The sequence below is a fragment of the Elaeis guineensis genome, chromosome 1 (genome assembly GCF_000442705.2).
Source record: "Elaeis guineensis isolate ETL-2024a chromosome 1, EG11, whole genome shotgun sequence".
In the NCBI taxonomy this organism is placed as follows: Eukaryota; Viridiplantae; Streptophyta; class Magnoliopsida; order Arecales; family Arecaceae; genus Elaeis; species Elaeis guineensis.
Genome location: NC_025993.2, coordinates 91,150,429 through 91,156,528, shown reverse-complemented (window position 1 = coordinate 91,156,528; position 6,100 = coordinate 91,150,429).

The following is a 6,100-nucleotide window of genomic DNA, read 5'->3' as shown; positions in this document are numbered from 1 at the left end:
CGCCGCAAGGCTTCGACTGAGAACGCGGTCGTCCGTCGTGTTATCACGGGATTACCATTTTGTGAAGTCACTGTTACCGCGGCCGTTACAAACCAAGATCTCACTTTGAGAAATAAATACGAGACGGATCATAGGTGTGTATATAATTTTTTGTTTATTTTTAAATTACTTTTCAATGTAATATAGAAATATAATAAGTTATATTTCAAATTTATGTAGGTTTGCAAAAATTATCATGGTACCATTGTGCCATTACAACAACTGTTGCTTTAAGATATGCAGTAATTACACATGTGAAAGATAGAATATAGATAATACTAAATTTTAATATGATAGATATACTGATTAGCTTGAGTTTACATTAAAACTAAATTAGACATATACAATTATTCTATATAATATTAAATATGTTTTTAAAATTATTTTTATTTTGTATATTTTATTTTATTTTATATTAAAAAATTATGAAAATTAGATATTTTTAATTTCAATTTATATATAAATAAATTCTTTTTGAACAGTTATAGTATTTATATAATAAATTAAAAGCCATTATTTAGAGCCTAAAATGATTTGTTTACATTTTCAATGCAGGCTTTCTTATCCTGTTGATTTAACTAATATGAGCTTTAATTGAGAAGATTTAAATCCGGCCATAAATTCTAGTGCCCGTATGACAGGTAATTAAAAATCATTACTCTATACCCTGCAATTAATTAATATATGACTTTAATGCATTGATTTAATTAATAGATAAATTTTTGTTTATTAATGATAATATAGAATTTAAGAAGATTTAAATCCACTCATTAATATTAACCAAGTGAAGAACTTAATGCCAGCACTGCCTCTTATTCGGTAAAAAATAAAATAAAAAATGGAGAATATAGATTCATGATTTATAAAATGGAAAGCGGTCAATATGGTACTTTTCTTATAAATGCACCCTCTTTTTGCCTGTTTGCCCAAACTTTGAACGGAGAGGGATGGGTATAAAAAAGGAACTCATCGACGCAGGGCCTTCTATTGCACAAACCAGCAAAATGACATATCAACTTGCAACCCTTTGTGCCACCATAATGGGTCCCATGTTCGCACTGCATGTCGGCTCAACTTCTGCTGGTCTTTGGTCAACACTAGAAACAATTGCCGAAAAATAGTTGGTGGCGGATCTGGGTTATTGTTAATTTTGGTGATGTGTATATAAATGAGGGTAGACCGTGTGTCATGTCAGCCATCGAACAAAGGACAGACTGGTTGAAAATGGACCTGGAATAGGGGCATAATCTAGTGATTACGTGTCATAATATCATTTCCTGTGGAACCGGAAAAAGTTTGGCAGGAGTAGGTTTTGCCCATGTGACAAGTGCCATTTAACCTGACATTTGCCTTTATTATTTAGGACTTGACCAGTATCACGTGGTAAAGAAGCTCGGGACTACCTTCATCCATATTTTTTTCAATGCATCAATATTGACGAACCTTACTTTGGATTGCTTTGAGTTCAATGTGGTGCACGATCCAACGGTCGGCATCGTGAAAGAAGTTAAATCATCCTTTCATCTAGGATGGCCTATTACACTATATCTCTCTTTATAAATTTCTGTGACCATTGAAATATCGAACCTTAGCTTGGATTATGTGTATTGTATTTTATCCACTTAAGCAAGATATAAGGGATTTTACTTTAGATGACTACGATTGCTGCAAGGCTCCGAAAAATGGCAGATGTGATTGGAGGCAGGTGCCATCTGGGATCCGAGATGTCAGAGAAATCTGTAAGAAAGTCCACACTCACGAAGGATGTTTAGATGAAGAATTCTCCGATACTTAAGTTAATTGGAACTTTAGGAATAGTAGAGAGACGAGAGAGAGAGATAGTGGGATGTAGAATGCCCTCCTCCTCCCAATTCAGCTTACTTATCTTAGTCTCTTTCATATCTCTTTTATTTAGAGATTCAACTCATAGGCTGTTAGTCAGAATCTGCAAATTCATCAAGTCTAATTCTTCAGATCGTGGGCCACATTCTGACCATTTATTTGGAAGAAAATATATCTGTCAGTTATAGAATCAAGGTTATTAATCATGGGCATTGTCACGGGTTTCACTCATGTGGTCAATCAAGCTAGCAGCTTGACATAAGCGCAAGATCGAGCTCTTGAGCCTGCATCTGGTGTGGCTTCATCGAGTCATTTTGGATGCTCATCATAGGAACGGTTGATCTGGTCGATGAGTCACCTCTATAACACTTGCTCCCCACTCTCGAATTCAAAATGATCTTTAAAACTTTGGATGAAGGGAGTAATTGCCTTAATAATCGAACCATTGACGCAGTTTCCTCATGGATGCATCCACATTACTGTGCTTTGAAAGAGCTTTTGAGGATTCATGATGTGTCGTTTTGTGACCCACATCATCGTTATCAGGGAGAGAGTTTGAAGAGTTATAGAACGAGTCTCTAGAGAGAAGAAATCTAGGGATTATCTTTGGACTCACCAGGACTCACGAATGGCAGTAAGTCCTAAGGCGCACTTTACGAGTTGCCTCATATAGCTTGATGAGAGAAGGGTGCGACGAAGAGTCGTGATGTCTGTTGCTCCTAAAATTGGCCAAATGGCAAAATCTGATAATTCGATTGCCAAATTCATACTGTTGGTAGTCTATATAAATAGGTCATCTGTCTGGTTAGATTTTCTACCATCCAACTGCTAGTTGTTCTTTTGTCGTTGTTACCATCGGAGAAAAATTTTTTTTTTAATGTTGAAGTAATGAAGTCATTACTGTCGTCCATCAAATTGGCAATGAAGAAGAAGATGAGCTCTTGAAAGGAAAGTCCCCATCTAAGAGGACAAGGAGTATACTAGTTGGAGCCTCCTAATTTTGATCTATCATCATCCTTGGTGGCGACCAAGGATGAGTCAACTGTGGTTGGGCTATCGCGGGCTGCCGCATGGTTGCATTAGAGTCATCTTAGGCTTCTTTTCTTTCCAACCAGGCATAGCCTCCCCTCATGGGGTCAAGTGGGTCGGCGAAACTTGGGATAGACCCTTCTTTCCCCAAAGATAGAGGGGGTTCACTGAGGCTACAACAGGAGTTTCCGTCAAAGTCAGGTTTAGATGCATCGAGGAGTATAAAGCTTTGGTAGATTTTGAGGATGAGATCATCAAGATGTCTTTGGTTGTTTTCATCCAGGCTTCTAGGACTGCAAGGCATGCCTATAGTGGAAAGTCCTGAAGTTAGATCCGAGATGCTTTCGCCTTGGAAATAGTGACGAAGAAGTTGGACATTTTCTTCAATGAAGGCTGATTTTCTTCTTTTTTGTATTTATTTTTGTGCCCTCCTTTGGCAAAATTATGTAAATAAATTTTAGTTAATTAAAAATATATTTTTATCATATTTACCTTTCACATGAAGTCTCTTGCTTTTTGTGATGTTTGTACTGATTAGCTTTCGTTGTAGTCAAAGGCTGGTGGCTCAATTGGGTTAGTTTCCATGCCTGAGATATGGGTCTCCCTTGACTCTCCTTAAAGTGCTTGTTTCACTAGCATGCAATGGGCAAACTTTTGAAATTTGTAGCTTTGGTTGCACACTAGGTACTGGATGTTGATGGATGATGTATCACCTTCTGCAGATCAAAGAAGATGATTCATTTCATGGATCGCGTGAGAGAGTTGTACAATTCGGAGGCCTAGTAGGGCCCATCTTTAATACTAGCATCATTGATAAGGACGGTATGTTGGAAAGAGCCATTGGTGCTCCTTTCTCTAGGAGGCATAGTCTTTAAAGACTTTCAGATAGCGATACTTATCACACCATCAATGAGATATTTGAATGTGCTCGGGCCTGTTCTCCCTTTATAAATAGAGAACCTACTGCTCGAGGTCAGTCTTACCCTGATCATCTTTCAGAATGTCATGGTGGTGTTGTCTCATCCAGCATCAAGGGAAACCTAAAGGATCATGTCATCCCTGATATACATTAGCGGGGGGTGGTGACCATCAAAAGGGCTCCACTTTATGTGGATCACCAAGGATGGCATTGAGTGGCATTCGATTCTTCACTTGAGGATACTAGTTGAGTCCGAACTTTGTATTTTCTTTTTCTTTGTTGTAGTGAGCCTTGCTCAGATGAAATTGACTGATAATAAACTTTCTTTGGAATGAAGTATCTCTTGGTTGATATTCTCTTCATGTATCTTTCATAATTTCTTCTTCTTTGTGGCGGGTCTCCAAAGGATTAACCCTTTTATTATGTCATTGCCGACTTTTGCTAGTAGTATGGGGTTTTCGAATGTTAATCCGTATCGAATTCAGCGAGCCATGTAGGGTCTCTAGAGGGTTAGTCCCTATTGACTTCAGTGGACCATATGGGGTCCCCGAAGGGTTAGCCCATATTGATTTTAGTGGGCCGCATAGGCCTCCAAATGATCGATCTTTATTGACTTCAATGGGCATGTGGGATCCTCGGAGGGTTAGTCTTTATTAGTTTTAATGGGCCATATGGGGTCTTCAGAGGGTTAGCACCTATTGCTTCAGTGGACCATATAGGTTCTTGGAGGGTTAGCCCCTATCAGCTTAATGGGCTATGTGGGGTCTCCGAGGGCTATTAGCTTCAGTGGGTCATGTGAGGTCTCCGAAGAGTTATCCCCTGTCGGCTTCAATGGTTGTGTGGGGTCTCCGATGGATTACCCTATCTGCATCAGTGAGCTATGTGGGGTCCCAGAGGGTTAGCCCCCTCATCTTCATTGTTGTGGCCTTTGCTTCAACTTGTCCATAGGCAAGGAGTGCCATATGGCCTAGTGGGGTAAGATATCGACTTAAGTGTCTCGGATCTTTACATCAGTAGAACCCTCCAGATTCTAGAAAGCCTTGAGGGGCTTTTTATCCTTTCTTGGATATCGAGCTACCTTCGATCCCGAGCCTTAGGAGATTTGAAGCCTTGTTCATATGAGGGGTCCATCAGAAGACCCAATTCTCTGGGTTGGTTTGCAATCAGCTCCTTATTGGGTCACCATAAGCCCTATGAGCTTCTTGAGGCGGCCTTGGGGGCACTGTCGTTGGGGTCGAGCTTCTTTTGACTTCGCCTCGGCTCCATCTTTGCCTCTCTTGAGTGGCTAAAAATTTTATATTTCATAGAGCATTATGAAATAAATTGCCAGTCAATTTTTCATTATGAACTCAAATTGTATTTATGCTATGCTAGTCATTGTTAGTAGTGTGACAATGATGCCATTGCAAGGAATGTACTTCTCTCAAAAAGAAAGAAAACGAACCCCTCGAGCATTGTCCCTTATTTTTTCTTAATGTGGTCTCTTGCTCCCACATTGTTGGGGGGTAGAGATGGCATTGATGACACTAACCATCAGTCAATTGTCATTATTTGTCTTGCTAGGGCTTGATTTTGCTGCTCCCAAATGTACTTGTTAAGGTAGTCTCTCTAGATCATGGCCTCAATCTCATTCTTGAGCTGGTGGCATTCTTCGGTATCGTGACATGATCGCAGTGAAAATGATATTACTTTCTCTTGCTTCTTCTATTCAGAGGGATCTTCATTGGCTCGGGTCACCTTAGATACTTATGGTCCTTGATCTCTATCAGGATCTGAATCGAGAATGGACAGAGGGGTGTACCTATCGAATCGATGGGATGGCCTTCTGACTAATAGCTCTTTGGTAGTCAGAAAGACTCCCTTTCGTCTAGGCTGCTCGAGGATCTTTCCAGCCTCTCTTCTTAGTGGAGCTCTTCTTTCTTTCTACCTGCTTGCGCACCACTCGACTTCTTCCATCTGGATGTACTTTTAGACTCGGTATGTACTTTTAGACTCGGTACTTTTAGATTTTTGTCAAGAGAGAAGCATTCTGCAGCCCTCATTGCCACTAACTCATTGAGATTGTGAACCTCGAGTATGATGATGTTGAATCGCATGACATAGTCGCATGGCGACTAATCCTCTTCCCGTCAGAGAGAGAAGAGGCTGTCAGAATTCCTTAGTTGAGTTCGACTATTGCCAAAGTGGACAACAAATAGCCTATTGTGCCATTCAAATAAGTGAATGGACCTAGATTGGAGTCCTGAGTACCACATCCATGTTGACTTTCTG